The 25,201-nt window shown below is 42.2% G+C and overlaps 2 long non-coding RNA genes across 2 annotated transcripts in view; one reads left to right on the top strand and one right to left on the bottom strand.

Annotated features, from left to right (window-relative positions):
* Positions 1-203: 203 nt before the first annotated feature.
* Positions 204-25,201, bottom strand: LOC140126440 (uncharacterized). Its single transcript, XR_011854829.1, has 4 exons — positions 25,093-25,201; positions 16,214-16,325; positions 13,852-13,971; positions 204-662 (listed from the first exon to the last, which is right to left on the bottom strand). It is a non-coding gene; the product is annotated as an uncharacterized lncRNA (long non-coding RNA).
* Positions 491-25,201, top strand: part of LOC140126439 (uncharacterized) — a 126,588-nt gene continuing 101,877 nt past the window's right edge. The window contains exon 1 of the long non-coding RNA XR_011854828.1: positions 491-813. This is a non-coding gene — a long non-coding RNA (uncharacterized lncRNA). The remainder of the gene's footprint in view (positions 814-25,201) is intronic.

Here is a 25,201-nt window from a genome sequence, read left to right as displayed (position 1 = left end):
TAAATTGTGTATGAAAACAGGACCATCAGACTGAGGTGATGACTTCCCCTACCTCAACCCCTTTAGTAAAATAAAACATAAAAATGTTTGGAGTATTTGGAACATAGCAACACCAGATACAATCTAGATTCACAACCTCAGCGCGGCTTTCTCAATGAAAACTACCATTCACTTGCTATACCATACCATTTATTAATGGGATAGTAAGGTCCAAATCCTGCTGAAGCACATTCCTGGATGTAGGACCAACTTTGTAATGAGCATTTTGTTCCATACATCCAACCCTTTCTGCCATTGGCCTCTTTTGTCCGATGTTGAATCCTTTTAAAACATGAAGGAAGCTGTGTGCTCCATGGCGTTGTGCTTAATTTTTTTTTTACTTTGTAGAAACCTGTCTTCTTTGTAGGGGCTTGCAAGGGGTGTATGAATGTCAGAGAAACCTGGTAAATTAAATTCAAAATGGCTGCCATTCACAGGAAGAAGTCAGACTAATCTGCATAAAACAGAACGCTGTGCATGTTACAATACTGTTCCTTGGCAGCTGGGACCATGACGTCATAAAGGAGCTGGCTCTTCTGGCAGCCATGACAGATTCATTGCTCATTCAAGCTTTGGAGCTCTTCAAGGAAGCATCAGGAGATGGTTTGTGCTGCACCTGTCATCTGAGGATTCATGGAAACACAAGGAAGTGTAATGGGTCATGTCACATAAAAGAGTTAAGCACACATTTAAAGCCCATAGCAGATCATAAAGCTAAAAGCACAAGAATCACATCATTTTGATTGTATGTAACAAGATAAGCATCAGATTTAGGTGAGTTCTTTCCTTGCACCATTCTCTTTAGGAGTACTTTAAAGTATGTTTTAACATCTAATTTTCAGGAGAAGACATAATTTAGATTGCCACCCAAAAAATGAATCCAGCTTCCCACGGTGCTGTCAATGCAGATTAACATATGCCTGAGACAAGTTGCTTCTGTTGCTATACCCTAGCATTTATTAATCCAATTAAAAGTAACTTTTTATCAAAGTAAAGCAAGGTCCATATTCTAGGGAAGCATCTAACTGAATGTAGGAACCTTCTTCACAAAGTGCATATTGTCCCCTATTTCATACACCTTGTGCTATTCTCCTCTTTTGCCCTACATTGAATCCTTTCAGGTAGGGATATTCATTAGATATGAGCGAGTATACTCGTCCGAGTATACTGCTCAGTCGAGTATTAGCATACTCGGACCGGCTCGTTGCTCGGACGAGTATCTCGCCGGCTCGAGATCCAGCATTAAATTAATAAAAGACAGTGAAGAACAGTGTTTACTGTGAAGAATAACACATTACACATGTTTACAGATGTTTTCCTTGTAAGAACACATTGAAAGAACACTATTCTTCACTTTGCAGGTGTTCGCACGTGCACTGTTCTTTTAATGTGTTCTTTCAGTGAAAAAATGCTTGGGTCTCCCATTGACTTTAATGAGGTTCGTTATTCGATATGAGCACTCGAGCATCAGGAAAAGTTTGTATCGAATAACGAGCACGCTCATCTCTAATATTCATTCTTAATTTTAAGAACAATTTAGAACAAATTTTTATCATCCTCTGAAGCACTGATATCAATGTAGTTATAAGTTGACTTCCTCTAAGGGTCTTGCAAGTGGTGCATAATTGTCAGCAAATCTTGTTAAATGAAATTCAAAATGGCTGCTGTCACAGTCAGGCTAATATGCATAAAATGGAACACTGTGCATGTCACAATACTGTTCCTTGGCAACCAGGACCATGTCATCATAAAGAGCCTGGCTCTTCAGGCAGCCATGAAAGATTGATTGCTCATTCAAGCTTTGGAGCTCTTCAAGGAAGCATCAGGAGATGGTTTGTCCTACACCTGTCATCAGAGGGTTCATGGAAATCCCAGGAAGCATAATGAGTCATTTCACGTAAGGGAGTTCAAAGCAGATTTAAAACCCCCAGCAGATCGTAATGTTAACAGCACAAAATTACATAAACTGTCAGAGAAAGAGAAACACAGAGCCTCTCAGAGACAGCCAGAGAAAACCGGAGACAGAGATAGATAGACATAGAGACAGTCAGAAATGCTCGAAGACAGAAACTTTCACAGAGACATACGGAGACTAAGATAGTTGGAGACAGGAAGACATAACCTGAGTCAGAGACAGTCAGACAGAGAAAGACAGAGACAATCAGAGACAGTCAGAACAAACCGGAGACAGAGACAGTCAGAGATAGTCAGAGACGGAAAGAGATAGTCAAAGACACTCAGAAACAGAAGCACTCAGAGACAGAGAAAGACAGAAAGAGATAGTCAGAGGCAGACACAGTAAGAAACAGTCAGAGACAGAGACAGTCAAAAACGGAGACTGTCAGAGACAGAGATGGTCAGACACAGAGACGGTCAGTAACAGAGACAGTCAGAGATGCTCAGAGACAGTTGTAGACAGAGGAAGTCTCAGACAGAGACATTCAGAGACAGAAACAGAAAGAGACAGACAGTGATACAGAAACGGTCAGAGACAGAGAAAGACAGAGACAATTGGAGACAGAAACAGAGACAGCCAAAGACAGATATAGGAAGGGTCAGACAGATACGCTCAGAGACAGTCAGAGACATTCAGAGATAGAGACAGACAGTTAGAGACAGATAGACACAGTAAGAGACCGTCAGAGACAGACAGTCAGAGACAGTCAGAAACAGACAGAGACACTCAGAGACAGTCATAAACAGACAGAGAAACACAGAGACAGTCATAGATAGAGACAGACATAGTCAAAGACAGTCAGAGACAGACATAGACAGTCATGACAATCAGAGATAGTCAGAGATGCATGGGGACGGAAACTTTCACAGAGACAGTTGGAGACTGAGACAGTTGGAGACTGAAACAGTTGAAGACTGAAACAGTTGAAGACTGAAACAGTTGAAGACAGTCAGATATAACCTGAGACAGTCAGACAGAGACAATCGGAGACAGAGACTGTCAGAGAAAACTGGAGACAGAGACAGTCAGAGACAGACAGAGATAGTTAGAGACAGAAAGAGATAGTAAGGAACAAACTGAGATTTTCAGAGACCGTCAGAGACAGAGACATGGAGACAGAGACGATCAGAGACAGGGACGATCAGAGATAGAGAGAGACAGTCATAAACACTCAGAAAGAGAAGCAGTCAGTGACAGAGAAAAAAAGACAGAAAGAGATAGTCAAAGACAGACACAGTAAGAGACTGTCAGAGACAGAGATGGTCAGTAACAGAGACAGTCGGAGACAGATAGATGCAGAAAAAGTCAGAGAAACTCAAAGACAGAAACTTTCACAGAGACAATCAGAGACAGAGACAGTCGGAGACAGCCTGAGATAACCTGAGTCAGAGGCAGTCAGAGACAGACAGAGATGCCCAGAGAAAGTCAGAGACAGTTGGAGACAGAAAGTCAGAGATAGTCGGAGACAGACAGAGATGGTCAGAGATAGTCGGATACAGACCCAGTTTGTAGACAGAGACATTCGGAGATGGAGACAGTTGGAGACAGAGACAGTTAGAGACAGAAACAGTCAGAGACAGAGAAATACAGAGACAATTGGACACAGAAACAGGGACATCTGATATGGAATCCAGTCACACTGATTGTAATCTTTAGATCAATAGTATTTATTTTTCACACAGGTGAGTGTAACGTTTCGGTCAAATATTGACCTTCGTCAGACACTGTAACAAGATATAGTGAAGTAATACATAAGTGAGTGGTATCTTAACAATAAAGTTTTTTTACATGTCAATTGTCAATGTTTCCGAGATAGAGGTACATTGGTTGGGTAGGGGGAGGAGAGGCGGGGAGAGGGGAGGGGGATGGGAGGGAGAGGGAATAAAAAGTAGGGCATACAAAATTATTATGGCATTTATAGAGTAGTGGGTCCACTGGGTATCTGAAGTGGGGAGTCCAGTGTGATGTTTTCAGTGGGCGGTTCCACCGTCCCAGGTGATAGTTAGTGAATAGATGGTATCATAGAGACGGCTTATGGAGAAAGATCCTGAGGGAGAGATAATAAAATAAAATAAAATAAAGTCCGGCTTACCAATCTGTGGGGTATAAGGAAGAGTCAGGCTGCTGTGCAGGCGTTCAGCGCTATAGGGGAATGGCGGTATCTCCGCTCTGTGGTCTGGGAGCGCTGATATTGGTGTGTTTGGCCGGGATTTAAATAGCAATAGGTATTCTCGCGTCTTTGCGCGGGACTTCCGGTTTCGACCGGAAGTACGTCACTGTATGCGTTCCACCTGGAGTATCGTGGTGGAACGCAAGTGCCGCTTTGGGCATGCGCAGAGGGGGCACATACTGATGTCTATTAAGATGAATAGGATCACTATATCAATACGCGGTATGGGATATATTGCGGATTAATAAAAGGATATAGTGCTGGATGGCATCTTATACAGCATGTTATGGTATGGACATCTGGAGGGTCACAGAATAAGCATAATTATCCAAGTCATTGTACTAAACATCTATACTATAATCATTCTATGTTATACAATACCATGTTGGATGGTGGTATAACTGCTTCAGCGTCTCTGTAAAAGAATAGAATTTTATTGTATTAATAAAAGTTCAGCAAAAGCTTTGAGTATTATATTCTCTGTTCATTCCTCTGGGAAATAAGGTTTGTAAAGTGTGGATCCAGAACGATTCGCGTTTTTTAAGGATTGCCACTCGGTCCCCATTACGTCTCGGGATCCCTACGTGTTCTATAATTTGAAATTTAAGTTGATTGACAGAATGATTTTTGTCTTGGAAATGAGCGGGTACTGGAAGTAAAATGTTCTTCAGTCTGATCGTAGATTTATGTTTTGATATTCTTTCTTTGATAGGTAATGTTGTCTCGCCGATGTATGCGAGACCGCAGGGGCATTTGATCATATAAATGACATGATCTGAGTTGCATGTGAAGAAGTCGTGTATGGGATACCTTTTTCCTGTGTGGGGATGCGTAAATGTGTCGCCTTTCTGGACGTTATTGCATTGCGAGCACGATAAGCATGGGAATGTGCCTTTTTTCTGTGTTTTCAAGTAAACTTGTCTAGGTATTTTGGTACATGAACCTATATCTGCCTTTACCAGTTTGTCCCGCAGGTTGTCTGGACGTTTAAAACAGGGTAGGAAAGGTTCTTTAAATTCAAGGATATTGGGGTGTCCTTTTTGGAGAAGTGGCCAATGTTTTCGTATGATTTTATGGACTTTGAATGAGAAGGGGTGGTAGGTATGGACAAATGGTATGCGTTTATTGGAGAGTTTTTTTGGTCTTATGGGTCGTTTCTTATATTCTGTAAGGGTATTTGTGGGATATCCCCTTTGTGAGAATTTGTCTTGCATCTCTTCGAGTCTGATGTCTAGAATGTCAGGTTTACTGATAATTCTTTCAAGTCTCTTGAACTGGGAGATTGGAAGGGAGTTTTTTGTGGATGCGGGGTGACAGCTGGTAAAATGAAGTAGGTTATTGCGGTCTGTGGGTTTGGTGTATAGATCTGACCATAGTTTACCGTCTGTTTCTTTGATGATAAGGGTATCGAGAAAATTAATCCTATGGTGGTCGCTGTGTAGTGTAAACTGGAGTTCTGGCCATACTGAATTGAGATCTTTGAGGAATAGTTGCAGGGAGTCCAATGGGCCCCCCCATATGCAGAATACATCGTCAATATAGCGTTTCCAAGTGCGACAGAATGTGGAGAACAGGGGGTTGAGGTAGACAAAGCTTTCCTCAAAGGTTGCCATGTATGCGTTTGCATATGGGGGTGCCACATTGGACCCCATTGCTGTGCCCTGCCGTTGGATGTAGAAGGAGTCCTGAAACATGAAGTGGTTTTCAGTTAGGACAATTTCTAGTAATTCAAGACATAAATTGATCGTATCGGTAGAGTAGGAGGTTTTAAGGAGTAGATCTTGTACTGCTCTAAGGCCTTTATCGTGAGTTATCGATGTGTAAAGGCTATTCACGTCGAGGGTGACCAGGAGGTCTGAGGGATCTATTTTGTCAATGGTTTTGATCAAATCTAGAAATGTGTTGGTGTCTAGTAGGAAGGATTTCGTTGTGTGAACTAATGGAGTGAGTATTTTTTCTAGGAAGATGGATAGAGGTGAGAGTATGGATTCTGTGGATGCAACTATTGGGCGGCCTGGAGGGTTGGTGAGATTCTTGTGGATTTTTGGTAGGGTATAAAATACCGGAATAATGGGTGTTTTCTTAATGAGAAAAGTGTGTGTTTGGGAGTCGATCGTACCTAGTGTTAGGTATTTGTCCAGGGTATCTCGGATTTTGCCTGCGATCCTTGTAGTGGGGTTTTTCTCTATTTTGTTATAAATGTTGGTATCATTGAGTTGGTTGAGGATTTCTTTGGTGTAATCCTCTTTGTTCTGGATCACAATGGCTCCGCCTTTGTCGGCCGGTTTTATGACGATGTCTTTGGATGTGAGTAGACTAGAAAGTGCCAACCTGTCTGTGCTAGACATGTTGTTGGGTGCATGTAGGGTACCCTGATCAATATTTTGTCTTAGTGATGTAATGTCTTTTTCGACAAGATCAATGAAAGCTTCTACACTGTGTGACCCTTTTGGTGGCATGTAGTGGCTTTTGTTCCTTATGCCTAGGGCTGATAGGCTGATCGGGTTTCTGTGTTCAGTGGTGGGTGGGGGGGAGTGTTCGAAGTGTGTTTTTAGGCGTATGTTCCTAAAAAATCTTTGAAGGTCCATTTCAAGATTAAAGGTATTGAATTTGTATGTGGGACAAAAGGATAGACCTTTTTGTAGTACAGATATTTCTGCTGGGCTAATGGTTTTGGAAGAAATATTCACAACTAGTGGAGTCTCCCTACCTGGGACCGAGTAGTCATCGTCGCCATGTTTTCTCTTGTGTTGCCCCCTCCGCGTCTTCCTCTTGTGTGTCTGCCTCTCGTTGTGCCTAAAAAAGAAGAAGATGGAACAAGATCCTGTGGTTCTCCCTCGATGCTTGAGACCGAGGAGTTGGCTGATGATCTGTAATTTCTTCGGTGTACTTGAAAGTTGTCCTGCCATTTATAGACACGGTCGTTAATGTAGTCTTCAGCGTCTCTGAAGAATTTCTTCCTCTTCTTGTTCTCCGTCTCTTTTTTGAAGGCTTCTAGATAGTTGTTTATTCTTGTTTTGAGTGATGAGAAGTCTTCAGGTGGTAAAGTTGTCTGGATTTGTGACTCGATGTTCTTGACCTTTTCTTCGAGATTTAGTATCTCTTTGTGTAGAAAGTCTATTGTAAGAGTGATTAGGTCTAAGGAGCACTTATTTAAGATTTGTTCAAAGCGGGAGCAGTATTCTTTATTCTCCTTAAAAAATGTAGGGCGAAGTGGAACACGTAAACCTCTTGGGATTCGTTGTACACGTAGGTATTCCGATAATGTGGCGCAGTGGAGTTGTGAGTTAAGTAGTTGTTTAGATGAGCGTTCTAAGTCTCTAGACTTAAAGTCGTTCGTTGGAATTTGTAAGAAATCCGTGGGTAGTTTGCTTTGGGCAAGTATGCCAGCTACTTCCTCTTGATTATATGAAAATATGGGTAGTGACATATTCGGCGGGTGCTGGTAGTCGTAAGGGTATCCGCTTAGTGTACAGGAGTCGTACCGCACACCTTTTGGGTAGCTTGTTCAGGTGCTCTGGATAGGGACCCAATCCCATCAATACATCTGATATGGAATCCAGTCACACTGATTGTAATCTTTAGATCAATAGTATTTATTTTTCACACAGGTGAGTGTAACGTTTCGGTCAAATATTGACCTTCGTCAGACACTGTAACAAGATATAGTGAAGTAATACATAAGTGAGTGGTATCTTAACAATAAAGTTTTTTTACATGTCAATTGTCAATGTTTCCGAGATAGAGGTACATTGGTTGGGTAGGGGGAGGAGAGGCGGGGAGAGGGGAGGGGGATGGGAGGGAGAGGGAATAAAAAGTAGGGCATACAAAATTATTATGGCATTTATAGAGTAGTGGGTCCACTGGGTATCTGAAGTGGGGAGTCCAGTGTGATGTTTTCAGTGGGCGGTTCCACCGTCCCAGGTGATAGTTAGTGAATAGATGGTATCATAGAGACGGCTTATGGAGAAAGATCCTGAGGGAGAGATAATAAAATAAAATAAAATAAAGTCCGGCTTACCAATCTGTGGGGTATAAGGAAGAGTCAGGCTGCTGTGCAGGCGTTCAGCGCTATAGGGGAATGGCGGTATCTCCGCTCTGTGGTCTGGGAGCGCTGATATTGGTGTGTTTGGCCGGGATTTAAATAGCAATAGGTATTCTCGCGTCTTTGCGCGGGACTTCCGGTTTCGACCGGAAGTACGTCACTGTATGCGTTCCACCTGGAGTATCGTGGTGGAACGCAAGACTCCTGTACACTAAACAGAAACAGGGACAGTCATAGACAGAGATAGTAAGGGACAGACAGATATGCTCAGAGACAGTCAGAGACAGTCAGATATAGACACAGACAGTCAGAGACCGACATACACAGTGAGAGACCATCAGAGACAGACAGTCAGAGACACAAACAGTCAGTCACAGAGATGGTCAGTAACAGAGACAGAGTCAGAGAAAAACAAAGACACTGAGAGACAGTCATAGATATAGAGACAGTCAGTGATAGAAACAGTCAATCAGAGACAGTCGGAGACAGACTGTCTAAGAGACGAAGACAGAGAAAGACAGAGAAAATCAGAGACAGAGAAGACCGGAGACAGAGACAAACAGACAGACAGTCAAAGACAGACAGAGACAGTCGGAGACGGACAGTCTAAGAGACAAAGTCAGAAACAGTCAGAGAAAACTGGAGACAGAGACAGTCAGACAGAGACAATTAGAGACAAACAGAGACAGTCAGAAATCAGAGAGAGAGAGACCGTCAAAGACACTCAGAGACAGAGGCAGTCAGAGACAAAGACAGAGACTGAAACAGACAGTCAGAGACAGTTGGAGACACTAAGAGACTGTCGGAGATGCTTAGAGACAGGCGAAGACAGACAGTGATAGTCAGACAGACAGGGACGCTCATAGACAGTCGGAGACAGAAACAGTTGGAGACATACAGAGACACTCAGAGACAATCACAGACAATCAGACAGTCAGAGATTGAGATAGCCAGAGACAGACAAAGATAGTCAGAGACAAACAGAGACAGTCATAGATGGACACATTAAGAGATCCTCAGAGATGGACAGTCAGGGACAAAGAAAGACAGAGACAATCAGAGACAAAGATGGTTAGAGAAAACTGGAGACAGAGACAGAGACAGAGGCAGTCAGAGACAGACATAGATAGTCAAAGACAGTCAAAGACAGACAAACACAGCAAGAGACCATCAGACGGACAGTCTCTGGCACAGAGACGGTCAGTAACAGAGACTTATGGAGGCAGATACAGTTAAGAGACACATACGGTCATAGACAGTCAAAGACAGAAAAAGATAGAGATAATTAGGTACAGAGACAGTCAGATATAACCTGAGTCAGAGACAGTGTAAGACAGACAAAGACAATCACAGACAATCAGACAGTCAGAGATTGAGACAGCCAATGATAGTCAGAAACAAACAGAGATTGTCAGAGACAGACACAGTAAGAGATCCTCAGAGACAGTCAGAAACAGAGACGGTCAGTGACAGAGACAGTCAGATAGTGAGACAATCAGAGACAGTCAGAGACAGACAGAGACAGTCAAAGACAGAAAGACACAGCAGACAGAGACACAGAGACGATCAGTAACAGAGACTATCAGAGACAGTTGGAAATAGAGACAGTATGGGGCAGAGAAAGACAGAGACAATCAGAGACAGAGACAGTCAGAAACAGACAGAGATAGTCAGAGACAATCAGAGACAGTCAAAGACAGACAGACACAGCGAGAGACCATCAGACAGACAGTCTCTGACACCGAGACGGTCAGTTACAGAGACTATCGGATACAGATGGAAATAGAGACAGTTAGAGACAGTCAGTCAGACACAGCCGGAGACAGAGACAGCCAGTGACAGAAACAGTCAGAGACAGTAAAAGAGACAGAAACAGTAAGAGACAGATTGACAGTCAAACACTCAGAGACAGACAGAGACCGTCAGACACTAAGAAAAATCCAGAGAAAATCAGAGACAGAGACAATCAGAGATAGTCAAAGAAAGGGACAGCCAGAGAAAACCAGAGTCACAGAGACAGTCGCAGATGACAGAGACGGACAGAGACAGTCAGAGACACTTAAGATGCACAAACGGTCAAAGACAGTCAGAGACAAAAAAAGACAGAGATGATCAGACAGTCAGAGAAAACTGATGACAGAGATAGTTAGAGAAAGAGATAGTCAGAGACAGACAGAGACACTTAAGAGACAGAAACTGTCAAACGCAGTCAGATTCAGAAAAAGACAGAGACAATCCGAGACAGGGCCAGTCAGAGAAAACCGGAAACAGGTTTTAGAGACAGTTGGAGACAGAGACAGTCAGGGACACGCAGAGACAGAAATGTTCAGAGACAGTCAAAGACAGAGAAAGACAGGGACAAACAGAGACAGTTAGAGACAGAGATAGTCAAGAGATAGTCATAGACAGACACATTAAGAGACAGTCAGAGACAGAAACGTCAGTGACAGCAGAGACAGTCAATGACAGAGACCATCAGAGACAGTCAGAGACAGAGATGGTCAGACACAGAGATGGTCAGTAACAGAGACAGTTGGAAAAAGAGATAGGTATACATAGAGACCGTCAGAGACAGTCAGAGAGACATATAGAGAGATAGATACATAAAATATTTTTTGTTAACCCATTCTATTTTGTTAAAGCTATGACCAGTTATTTACTATCCTGGGCAACACCGGGAGCTACAGATAGGATATATGTACACTGTATATACAGTGGGAAATATTAAAATATGTATTTGATCCCACGTTTCCCCACCTACAAAGAATGGAGAAGTTTGTAGTTTTTTCATAGGTACACTTCACCTTCAAGAGACAGAATCTACAAGATTTCCAGATCAGATTGTGTAATTTTAAAATAATGAATAATTATTTTATTGCATGGAATTAGTATATGATACCATAGAGAAACAGTAACATTGGACACACTGCAGCAGAGATTCTGGCCCAGTCCTCTGTACAGATCTTTTCCAGATCTTTCAGATTTCAGGCTGGGCAACATTGAGTTTCAGCTCCTTCCAAAGATTTCTGATTCGGTTCAGGTCAGGAGACTCGCTAGACCACTTCAGGAACTTGAACTGCTTCATACAGAGTTGCTCCTTAGTTGCCCTGGCTGTGTGTTTGGGGTCATTGTTATACTGGAAGACCCAACCATGATCCATCTCCAATGCTGTTACTGAGAGAAGAATGTTTTTGGCCAAAATCTTGTGATACATGGCCACATGCATCCCCCCTCAAAATGGTGCAGTTTTTCTTTCTCCTTTGCAAAAAATCTCCCCCAAAGTATGATATTTCAACCCTGATTGTTCGCATTTGGGGTGTTGTTTTTAGGGTTGTACTCATGCTTCTTCTTTCTCCAAACCTAGAAAGGGGAGTGGATCCTAAAAAGCTCTATTTTGGTCTCATCATGGACTTTTCCAAATCTCCTGTGGATCATTCAGATGGTCAGTGGGGAACTTCAAATAGGCGTGGACACGTGAACAGGGCAAGTTGCATGTCTTGAAGGATATGAATCCATAGTGTGTTCCCAGCTTGCTTCACGTCATTGACAAGGTCCTCCTGTGTAGTTCTGGGCTGATTCCTGACCTCAGTATCATCCTTACCCCACAAAGGGGATCTTGCCTAAAGCTGCAGAAGAAGGAAGATCTAGTGTTTCTATCATTTTCCATATTGTGTTTCTTCCAATTTTTAATAATTGTGCCAACAGTTGTCTTCTCACCAAGCTGGTTGCCTATTGTCCTGTAGCCCATCCAAGCCTTGTGTAGGTCTACAATGTTGTCTCTGGTTTCCTCAGGCAGCTATTTGGACTTGGCCATGGTGGAGAAGTTGGAGTGTGTGGGCAGGTGTCTTTTATATAGGAAACAAGTTCAATCAGGTACAATTAATACAGTTATTGCCTGAAATGTGATTACACACCATTGGAAATCAGTTAACCCCCCCCCCCCCCCCGTTCAATACATGAGCTAATTAAACAACTTAACATTATTCATGGAAATGAAAGAGCGTTAGCGTATGGCTTTCATAAAGGATATCTACCTCCAGGTTGAAGGATTGTAAATTAAGCACACTGACATACTGGTGTGTGCCCCCTCTGGCAGGATACACTCTCCTCTTAACTTCTTATGCCCTAGATTTTACAAAAGAAAGCTTTTAAAATTTAGCAAATAAGCTGATGGGTCTCTGGACTCCAGAGGTGTTTTTTTTCTTAAAAACAAGGGCATAAGAAGCTAAAAGAAGAACAGATCCTGCCAGAGGGGGCACACACCAGTATGTCAGTGTGCTTGATTTACAATCCTTCAGCCTGGAGGTAGATGTCCTTTAAGATATGGCAGCTGTGGGCTGTACATCCAGCCTGTGACCTTTTAGAAGCTTCTTCCACCGCTGCATGAGATTAGACTGTTTTACATGACATTCTGATGAGATTAAATACCACGTGTATGTTGTAAGTTATATTTTGAATGTTTGATACATTTGTTGTGCACTGTTGTATATCCACAGATTACGTGGAAGCATTTCATGTGTTGTGCCTATTAATATTTAGCATATAGGCAATGATAAACTTGCTGTGTAGCACTTGAGACTTTTTGTATGTAATGCTGTACTGTTGATACGTAAAAACTTTTAAAAATAAGGAAATATTGAAACAAAAAATGACAGACCTTTCTACTCTTTGTAGGTGAGATCAAATACTTATTTCCCCCACTGTATATAATTAATGAAATATTGTTATGGAAAAAGGAGGAAAAAAACAAAGTCTGGTTGTTGAGGCATAATAATAGCCTCCCGACCGTCATAGATTAATAGCTTTTTGCTTTGGCTTGTCCTGCTTGTTAGAGAGACAACTTAGTCTTGATTTGCTGTATTCAAATTTGATCACTAGATGGTGCCAAAGCTCTGTCTCCATAAGGACCTGTTTTTGATAAGATTTGCATGAGGCTCATTGGGTAACTTGAGAATTTGAAACCTTTTTATACAATATAAAATATTTTAGAGCGTCAATTGTAATTTAGGATAGTATAGTATAGTAAAGTTATGTTCATAAATACAGGAAGAAGCTACAAGGTTCTGATTGATATCACCTGCAGCTGTAATTATGTTCAGAAAAATGGTCATCACAAGAATGTGGAAACCGACAGACCCCATTGTAAGATAATGGAAATTAGGGTGCAATGTGGGGGAAATATATGATATTGTTTTCAAAAGAATTTGCTGCAAAAACAATTTATAAAATTACATGCTCCACACTTTTCAGACAATTTTTCAATTACTACAGCAAAATGGGTGCTACCTAAGAAAACAGGGTGCGTCTTTGGAGGAAAAATTATGAAAAACTCCAAATATATTAGTGTCGGTTTCTGGCATAAACTTGGTGCAAAGTAAGACTAGACCAGATCCGGGCCTCTAACTCTCTATGACCAGCCCGTGGGATCACTGAAAAATTGTTGCAATTGGGTCTTAATTTGTCAATAAAAGATTATGATTACAGTTTTCTGGGACGTTCATAATAAGGTTCTTTAAATGGACGTATTAAGAAAACAGCTTCAAACTTTGACACAGTAGTCCGTCTCCTCGTTTTTATTGGACATTTTTGTCTAGTCAATTACATGGGAATAAATGTCATCAAAGAGGTTACAAGGCAAACCTTCTGTGGCCACATCTCAGCTGTCTATTCTTTTTTATCACCCAGGGGGCTTGTGGTTTTGATCAGCAGTTTCACACTCAGCCGTAACCATGGAGACTCCTGATTTCCCTGGCATAGGAGCTGTATCAAAAGAAAGAGAGAGACTTATCAGGAGATATAGTTTGTTTTAGAAACTCTGAGCTTTACCTCCTCTGTATGGATCTACCTTATCCTATAGCATAATGTGATGAGGGTGAATCTGAAATAAATACTGGAAAAATAACAAGATACTATGGGCAATTATTTAAGGAATATAGATATAGGTTGCTGTTGTTTTGGGATGGATTGAACTACACCCAGATCCTCTGCAGACCAGCCCTGTCATGTCAAGCAAGGTTTATTAGAGTGATGGATGGCAGGGCCAGTCAGCTGCTGGGGGCGGCATCCTGGAACTCCTTTAAATACATGCCCAGTTCCATTACACCTTGCTTTTTGTATTAGTCTCCACATACCTTTTACCAATTACTTTGCTATTCTGTGCAGTCGGCCTTTGCTACATTCACTCGACCTCTCTTTAGTCATTCAATCCTGTGTTTCCTCTTGGTTTTGACCATTTCTGTCCCACTCCACTTGTTTGTCTGTCTTTGTTGTTTGTCCCCCTGTGTCCTTTTGTTTACACTGGTTTGTTTCTGGCTCCAGAGAGCTCCAGAGTCGTGGCTACATCTTTGGGTTCACCCATTATCTACTGTATATGCTGCCTATCAACTGTTCAACATTTGAAAACACATGTGTTAATGCCACCATTATTAGTAACCAATAAAAAAGAAAAATGTAAATGTAAGAATTTCTGACTGGTCACTAAGTCACTAAAAAAGCAAAAAAAGTGATACATAAGTGGAACATCTGGAAAATAAAGATACACAAGGCACTGCACAAGGTGCCGACCAAGGTGTACTTGAAAAACAACAGCAAAAGCAGAAATGAAAAGTCGCAAAAACGACAAAACTGGTTTCTCTGAACGTGTTCTTTGATTTATCCAGTATTGTCTGCATAAGTCCTTTTTCTTTACAATTTTTCTTTAAAAGTTCTAATTGCTGAAAGTTACAGCCCAGCTAATGCCTCACACTGTGGTATCCCTCCATAGAGACCTTTCAGTTTATATTGTCACAAACTTTGATTGCCCACATCACTTATCACATGCTATATCCCATCACATGCTATTCCCCAATTACGATCCCCATGTTTGAGCCTTGTTATTTGTTTTCCCATATCCTAACTAAAATCACTGATTGTGGGCTACTGTGAGAGTACTGTAACAAAATTGGCTACTGTGGGCCATTGTTAACAGTTTGGCCACAGGGGGTACAGTTACAACATTGGCTATTATGGGGGCAATGTTACTGGGATAAATATGGTCAGGGGGAGGGGGTCTTATATCCTTCAGTGTTGGCACAAATCCCTCCCTTTCTACAGCCTCATCCCAAATAGCCTAATTGTGTTAATGTTAGAAGTCTCCTAAACCCAACAGGAGGTTTAGCTTCAAAGGATTCCCTCAGCCAGCCTGGCATCCATTGTTGCAAAGGCTTCATAGACAAAGGGTCATACAATCTTAGACCAATATGTTGGATATGGACAGTTATGGCACCGTACTGCTCTGTTCACTGGGAAAATATAGGACATGTTCTATCTTTCCCCGTGTTATGACCTGTACGCCGTGCATTTCTATGGAGAGGGGAGGAGTCACCCCTCCTCCACTCCATGGCGCCGGACATATGCCCACCGGGCTATAGCATAGGCTTGTGTGAATGTAGCCTAAGTCTCACCCTTCTTTGTTCTGAACCTGTATGTATGCAGAAATCTTGGTTCTGTATCTATATAGTAATCATGTGATGTAGTAGTAGAAGATCAGAAACTAATTTGTGTTAGGGTTGGCAGCAGGGTCGGACTGGGATACCTGGGGCCCACCAGTGAAATTGATTTTGGGGGCCCACCTACTACTACATAGAAATATTCTGGAATAAGGGAATTTATACGCACTAGCAGGGGCAGTGAAGCAACGGATAAGCTAAGCCCTTTCTCCCTGCAGGGGTGACGTCAACTCCGGGGCAATAATGTTAGGAATGGTATAAGAATTACCACTGGTTTCAAGGGTTTTCTGCTGGCGGCCGGACTATGGTTAGGGATGTAAGTGTTCGCACTGCACACCGACCTTTCAATAAGGAAATGCTACCCTACTCTGGCATCCCGCACCACATAGACAAGTCACACCTGGCTCTCTGACCCTATAGATGTAACCGTACATACTCTGAGACCTGTCTCACACTAGAAGGTTAGTCAGTGACTACAATACTGATCTGACACAGGAAGAAGTAGCATCTAGTACCTCACAGGTGACTTGTCTTCTCCTTCACAACCAGAATCATCGTAAAATCTGGTTGCAGAATTTTCTGGCAGATGTGTTCAGCTCTGGGAAGCAGATCCGCCGCACTGCGTCCCTAAAAATACCACAATTACTTACAGTATAATGTCACCTGGATAAAACAATGTCCCACACTGTACGTATAAAGAATCTACATAAGAAACCCCTCTGTGCCCCCAGCATATCAAAAATTACATTGTTACCCCCAAATATATTACTACATTACAGTCTGTGAATAAATAATACCGTGCCTTTAAAAAGTATGGTTCCCCCCATTAATTACATAATATTTGGTTCCCCTGTGAATTATTTTAATGAATTAATTTATCTATTTAATGTCCCTTCTAATTATTTTCATACATTTCCCCTACTAAGAAATGTGTTATATAACAATCTACTTATTATTTTTATACAAAATGTACTAATACGTTTTTATACCATGTCCTAATTATAATTACAGTATACATATAATCCCCTCCAATTTATTAATGCGCATATAGCATCCCTTCAGTTATACATTTCTACAACTTGCCTCCTATTTATTTACACATAGTATCTGCACATTATTTAATTGTATTATAATATAAAGTGAATGACTTGCTGCACAGGTCGCTGGTTACTGGGAAACTCCCTGCTGACACGTTCCATCTACATATAAATAGTTTTATTTCTGTATATTGTATATACACACTGCCCCCCTTATTATACATCCCCCCCTCCACCTCCATACACACTGTCCCCCTTATTATACACCACCCCCAAGAATTTAACATTTGCCCCCATACACATTAAACCTCCCCCCTTTCATATTATAGTTAGGCCCCCATACACATTAAACCCCCCTTCATATTAAAGTTAGGCCCCCCCCATACACATTAAACCCCCCTTCATAATATAGTTAGGCCCCTCCATACACATTAAATCCCCCTTCATATTATAGTTACCCCCCCATACACATTAACCCCCCTTCCTATAATAGTTAGGCCCCCCCATACACATTAACCCCCTTCATATAATAGTTAGGCCCCCCATACACATTAACCCCCTTCATATAATAGTTAGCCCCCCCCATACACATTAACCCCCCTTCATATAATAGTTAGGCCCCCCATACACATTAACCCCCCCTTCATATAATAGTTAGGCCCCCATACACATTAACCCCCTTCATATAATAGTTAGCCCCCCCATACACATTAACCTCCCCTTCATATAATAGTTAGGCCCCCCCATACACATTAATCCCCCTTCATATAATAGTTAGGCCCCCCCATACACATTAATCCCCCTTCATATAATAGTTAGGCCCCCCATACACATTAACCTCCCCTTCATATAATAGTTAGGCCCCCCATGCACATTAACCCCCCTTCATATAATAGTTAGGCCCCCCATACACATTAACGCCCCCCCCCCCCCTTCATATAATAGTTAGGCCCCCATACACATTAACCCCCTTCATATAATAGTTAGGCCCCCCATACACATTAACCCCCCCCCCTTCATATAATAGTTAGCCCCCCCATACACATTAACCCCCTTCATATAATAGTTAACTCCCCCCCCATACACATTAACCCCCCTTCATATAATAGTTAGCCCCCCACCTCCATCTGTTTTGCCAATAGAAAAAAAAATGTACTCACCTCATCCTGCGTCCTGTCTCTGCTGCTGCCGTGGGACGGGGGAGAGATGCGCGCCCGCGTCGTTACGTCACGGCGCGGCCGCGCAATGACGTCACGACGCGGCGCGCGCATCTAAGTTACAGTGTGACGTGCGCCGCAAAGCAGCCGCAACGAGTACTATTGCAGCCACTGGCAGGGGCCTCCGATGGATACGAACGGAGGCCCCTGCCATAATGACCGGAGTCGGGGCCCACCGGGGAATTACCCGGCCCCCCGGCGGGCCAGACCGAGCCTGGTTGGCAGCCCTGAAGGGGCCCACACCAGATTATTTGCCCTCCATCAATCGTAATCTGGCCCTGCCTGTTCTCACTAATAGCCGGAGAAGCAACATGAGCATGCCTTTCCATTCAATTGTATGGTAGTGTCAGGCACTCCCATGAGAGTGCTGGAGACATCCAAGACATCCTGTGAGACATCCTGTCAACTATTGCCAATGGTGTGATCCTGTGTTACAAAATAGCAGCGTTACTGTTCACTGTGACATACCTACAATGACACCAGCATAGGAAGAATTAGCTGATTGTCAATACCAAATGGGCTATAGTTTCCCCTAGTTTTATAATGTGAACACCTCCCAGTGTGAATATCTGATGATGATGATAATAATAATTATAATAATAATTCATAATAATAAATAGTAGTTTATATCTGAATAATCTGGAATTGAAAAGAAAGTCATGATAAGTACATAGTAAGTGCAAGTGAAACAGGTAAAACCCGACAGCATCTGTTGTGCTCTCTACATCTTTCATCTACTGGAAAAAACCTTCCCATTTAATTTTTCAATAAACTGACAAGTAGAACTTTGTGTTCTGTATGAATTCTGCAGTGAGCAAAGGAAAAACATAACCGATAGAGGGCACTGATGTTCCATAAAATTACCATTTCTGTAGGTAACTAGGCTGATTCTGAATACAGCAATTGTCATGATAGTTTCACAGAGTATATTAGATAGAATAACTGACTCAAGTGCTGGTCACGGCCAGGTTGGATCTTCTGTACATCTCGTTCTTCTATTACATAACATGATTTCTGCCATAATTTTCATTGGAGGACATCCTAGGACATCCCAACTAGGATTCTCATATCTGCAAACAATTAGCTGCAATCTAGATATTACTTCCATATGTTGGTACCTCGTAGCCTCTAAGAGCTCTTTCACACCAGTGTTATTATTCACATCCATGGTTCAGTGTTTTTCACGAATGCCTTACAAAGCCATTGGGGCTTATTTACTAAGGGTCCCATGGCTGCATTTCCATCTGGCTTTCCAACGTTTTCAGGGATCGAGCCACTGGGACAGGTATTTAGTAGGCGATTGTGTGGTACGAGAATGGATTGTGTTGCATAACTAGGTGTCATGTTTTCTGACACCTTCAGTTTTTTTTGCAGACCAAAAGCGCAACAGATACGGAACACACAAACCAGTGTGAATTCACCCTTATGCTGGGTTTTTGTGAGCAGTTTCAGTTCAGCTTTAATGGGATTGCTAGCCTATGTTCTTATATAATAGTTATTCCCTACTTACCACTGACTCCATACCATTTCAACCTAACAACCGCACTGCAACCAAGTTGTGAAAGTGATTTTACTATGTGGCTTTTGCTAAGCTTAACACTTTCTGACTCCCAGTTCCCTTGAATTTGAGCTCCACGTTTAGATTTTACAACCTCTCCCAGCAAGTCCATACTGTTCCTTTTAGTGGCCATAATAAGGTCTTTGCTTTTACCAAATGCAGTCAGGTTTATATACACTCTTTTACCTTCTGAACATTGTACTAGTATCTGACACATAGAAAGAGAGATGAGACAGATGAGATGAGATGATGAGATCCATGAGATGCATATTACACACAATGAAACCCTTAGCTCTGCGACATCTCTGCTTTGCAACACTGTTAGATCTGATGTGCCTCCCTCCCCCATCAACCGGATAAATAACTTATTTGCCTGTAGCTTGTTGCTCTCCTCTTGCTGCTGCTGTTGTTTGCCAGCAGGAAGTGTGTGTATCAGTGTGAGCTTGTCCAGGAATGCATGGGGAGGAGCCGCTGCAGGAGGCAGAGAGCAGAGAAGAGCTCAGCACCATAGTGTCAGAGAAGATGGCTGCCGACCCTAAAGTCAGAAGATAAAGGGCCAAAAATCCAGGGGCAACTGAAATTGTGTACACAAGGACTTTTGGAGACAGGTTGGAATTATACCTGTGAAATGCTCTATTTTTTTTTAATGACAGTGAATTAGTGAATTAATGTGTTATTTTGTTATCCTGAGTATATTTAAGAAACTTGTCTTCCTGGGAAAACCCCTTTAATATGTCAAGAATGGGATCGTCATATACCACTCGACATGGCCAATTTTGCCAGAGGAGTTAAATAGTTCATTAAATACTTGGTGCATTGCTAGCCCCTTATGGTAATCCTTGATAATGACTACAGATTTGTTCTGCCTAGCCGCCTTAATATACCATAACACCTTATTGATGAGGGATTTATGTCCTCACTCATCTACTCTCTCCTCGAATTTATCACCACATACACACATTCTGTATTTTACCCGTATCTAGTTAGGCAACTTGAACTTACAGTGGGCACAAATTAGGATTTTAAGCCCACTTTTCAGTGAGTCCTACAGTATACTTTATGATCTTTATGATTTGGAGCAGGATTGAATGATCAGGGAGAATGTGAGTACTGAGAACAACGAAACACCTTAAACTGAGCATTATTACTGTTTTTTGGTGGTTTATTTTTCCCGGTTACAAAACATCATAATATTATCACATTTCCATTCTTTATCTTATTCTGTCACATTACAAGAAGACCATTCCTGAGCACGCTGCTCAGGTCACAGATCATGTGTAGAACACTTTTCTATAAATATTTCTGAATATTGTGTCTATTGCTGCTCTAAAGCATCTTTTGAAATCTTTTTAAAACAGTTTATAAATCCCCCAATATTGATGATTATGGATCATTACCAGGCAAGACCATGCACCATGGTAAACCTTTGACTGGGCTTGTATGACTGTGGAATAGTAAGACTGCCATAGATCCACAACTGTAAATACATTGTGGCATATCACCATTCTCCAGCTTTTAAATACAAGGAGACAACCCCTTACACCAAATTCTGAAACCATGTTCACTAACATCACCCACCTTTTAAAAGAAATACTGACATAAACAACTACTAACACCCATACACAGAAACAACAGCAGACTTGACTCAATGGGGCTTATTTACTAAGGATCCGCAAATCGCATTTCCATCGGGCTTTCCTACATTTTCGGGGATCGAGCTGCTGGGACAGGTATAGAAGGCGATTGTGTCGCACGCAAACGGATTGTGGTGCAATTGCGCCGGCTTTCATGCATCACAATAGGACGATCCGACGCATTCGGACAAAAATTTGTGTCGCAAGGCATGCACTTACATACACCGGGTAGAAGATGATGAACTCTGTTAGACCTGATCGGGGAAGCGACACATGCAAGAAATCTGGTGCACGATCTTATTGATGCACGGCACAGTGCATTGTCGTCGGACAATGCACTTTTGGGAACTCCTCTGGACTGGATAAGTAAATGTGCCCCAATGACATTGTGTGACTGACACTACACATGCTGAGAGTTACCTCACACACTAGTTAATGACTACAATACTGATCAGACAAATGCAACTGCTTGATAATGTCGTCAGGTCATGACTTATCACTGAAAAATTTGCCACCTATATGTCTCCACTCCCTTGATGCACATCTTCACTCTGTGTGCCTCAAAATACCACATACACTTTCAGTATAGTGTCTCCTGAATAACTCCAAAGCCCCACACTGTGCCCCTAAGTATTATGTCCCGGGCTCCACTGCACTGTGCCTTTTACAAATATTAAATCAGTAATGTAGATACTTTTGCTCATTAACGACCTGGCCCTATTTAGTTTTTTCACTTCTATTTTTCACTCACCACCTTCAAAAATCTATAACTTTTTTATTTTTCCACATAAAGAGCTCCGTGATGGCTTATTTTCTGATTAATAAATTGCACTTCATAGTGACAGTATTTAATATTCTATGCCGTGTACTTGGAAGCAGGAAAAAAATTCCAAATGCAGTGAAAATGGTGAAAAAACACATTTGCAATGTTTTCTTGTGGGCTTGGATTTTACAGCTTTCACTGTGTACCCCAAATGACAGGTCTACTTTATTATCTGGGTCGGTACGTTTATGGGGATACAAATTTGTATAGGTTTTATAATGTTTTCATACATTTACAAAAATTAAAACCTTGTGATTTTGCCATTTTCTGGCGCCAATAACTTTTTCATACTTTGGTGTACGGAGCAGTGGCTGGTGTACTTTTTTGACACTTTTGATGATGTTTTCATTGCTATAATTTTTCGGACTGTGAGATTACTTTTTATTGCTTTTTTAAATATTTTTCAAAATGGCAAAAAAGTGCCATTTTCAACTTTGGGTGTTATTTTCCATTACAGGGTTAAACACAGTTCCTCCTCATTCATTACAATGGCAGCATTGCCAGCGGCGATCGGCGGCAAAACACCAACGATTAGTCCTAGCATGAATCGCGGGTGTTACTGGTTAGCCTTTGTTGCAATATGCAGCAAAGATTTACGGGCTATGGAGAGGGCTCGGCCCGTGAGCCCTCTCCATGCACCGGGACCCTCCATGCATCGGAAAGGAATTAAACAAAAAAATCTTAAATATCACATGGTCATAAGTATTCAGACCCTTTGCTCAGTATTGAGTGCACCGAGCCCTCTCCATGCATCGGGAAGGGGTTAAACAAGAAAATCTTAAATATCAAATGGTCATAAGTATTCAGACCCTTTGCTCAGTGTTGAGGAAAACACCTTTTGAGCTAGTACAGCCAGGAGTCTTTTTGGGAATGACGCAACAAGTTTTTCACATCTTAATTTGGGGGTCCTCTGCCATTCTTCCTTGCAGATCCTGTCCAGTTCCCTAAGGTTGGATGGTAACGTTGGTGGACAGCCATTTTCAAGTCTTTTCAAAGATACTCAAAGTTAGGGCTCTCTGGACAAGTCGCAGAGATGTTCTGCATGCAGTGACACAATCTCAGCATGGACACTTCTTAAAAATCTGTGCAAACCGTTTTAGCCAATAAGAACATGCACGGTCAGACAAAAATATACTGGCCAACCCTTAGTAAATGTGCCCATATGTGTCACTGTTGGGATTGTATTTGGCATGTGATGAGCAGTGCTTGCTTTTTTTCCCCACACATATCACTTAGAATTTACACCAAAAAGTGGGAGTTTTTCATGCTGGAGGAGGTTGTTATGTCAGACTCTTTGTACATGTTCATTCTGAATTCCCCCAGAAAAAGCCATTTTAGTGGCGAAACACGTGTTGGAACTGGACTTTTTCTCCTCTGCCCGTGGTCAGTAATTATTTACTCTTTGTTCCCCTACCTTATCCTTTTGTGCCCATGTATTATTTGGTTGGATTCCTGTTGATTACAGGTTATGTTTAACTTTTTGGGACTTTAACCCCTTCCTGACTAGTACTAGTACGGCTTGCGCCAGGTCCCGGTGCATGGAGAGTGCTCGCGGGCCGAGCCCTCTCCATAGCCGGTAAGTCTTTGCTGCATATTGCAGCAAAGGCTTACCGGTAACACCCGCGATCGGTGCTATCACCTCGATCGCCGGCAATGCTGCCGGCGGCTTCAAAGGGATGGCGCCGCCATCTTGTCGTGGATCGCCACTCCCCTATGACGTCACGGGGAGCGGTGATCCGTCGCCATGGTAGCCTCGGATGTTCCGAATACCCGAGGCTACTTCGTTTTAACCCATGCATTACAATGTGCTAATTGCACATTGTAATGCATGGGGAGTAAAATCCACATATACTGCCATACAGTAGTATGGCAGTATATGATAGGATGAATCAGACTACCTAGGGTTAGAGTACCCTAGGGCAGTGATGGCGAACCTTTTAGAAATCGAGTGCCCAAACTGCGAGCCTACACCCACTTATCTATCGCAAAGTGCCAGCATGGTAATTTAGACCAATAATACCCACAATAACACTATTTAAAGGCCAAATAATACTGCCACATGATAAGCATCACTATTACAACAACATAAATGGAATCATGCTTAATATTACCACCATACAGTAATTGCTTTTAATGCCAGTGATGAACATTGGCACCATATAGTGATAATTATCACCGCCATACAGTGAATATATAGTATCATGTAAAAGGACACCAATGCTACTGCTACACCAGTTTTAGCGTCCCCTTTCTTGCTTCCTCTTAGGATTAGTCCTCTTCTTTAGTCCGTTTTCACACACTGTGCACCACTTTCATTCTGTTTAGAAAGAGCATTAAAACTGAATTGGGGGGGGGGGGGAGCCATGGCCTGATCATATATGCATTTCTATGCAAGTGCATTAGATTGTCAACTAGCACCCAGTGTCTTGCATTCAACAAGATTGCATGCGTTTCCATAGAAATGCATATATAAATCGAGCCATGGTTAGCCCCCATGCACTTTAATTCTGTTTCTAAACTTAATCAGAGCGGTACGTCTGACTGTACCATCGCATCCGTGAACTCGCACCACATGTTTTCCATTGTTTACAAGCCAAACATTTGGGGATCTATCTCAATCACAAGAATTTAGGCTTAAGGCCCCTTTCACACTTGTGAGCGTGATGCGCTGAACTTGCAGCATGTGCTGCCTGGGTCAGCCGGCCTGAACGCTGCAAACTGGAAGTGAATTCAGCGTGTCAGTTCAGTTCTGGTTTGCAGCATTTGGCCCGGGCAATCCAGTGCATGCAAGTTCAGCACATCACACTCGCAAGTGTGAAAGGGGCCTTAATCTATCAAAATTTAGAAGGTGAAAGCAGCACTGTGGGAGAGGGAAACAGGGGCAGGGACTGAAAGTGCCAGGAAAAGTGAGTAAATGAGGTCCAAACCCAACCTGGTTAAATAAATACAAACTATCAGGCACTATCAGGGGGATGGGGAAACCTATTTAGCTTTCTAAATTTTAATTTTAAGATCTCCTCACTGGGGCAAAGTGGGTGTTGTGTTGTGTAGGGCACAAAACACTGAAGTCGATTATTAACACTTTAGCTGCTGCCTGCTTACACAGACAGCAGAGAATGCAGTACCTGGCTTTCCCTGCCTGTAGTGAGGGACTGCATTCCCTTATCTTCCTTATCAGTCATCTTGCTGCTGTGCACTCCTGGCTGCCGGCTTCTGGCTTCCGGGGCTCAGGTT

Source organism: Engystomops pustulosus, chromosome 4, assembly GCF_040894005.1.
Source record: "Engystomops pustulosus chromosome 4, aEngPut4.maternal, whole genome shotgun sequence".
Lineage (NCBI taxonomy): Eukaryota > Metazoa > Chordata > Amphibia > Anura > Leptodactylidae > Engystomops > Engystomops pustulosus.
This window is presented reverse-complemented; position numbering and strand designations above follow the sequence as displayed.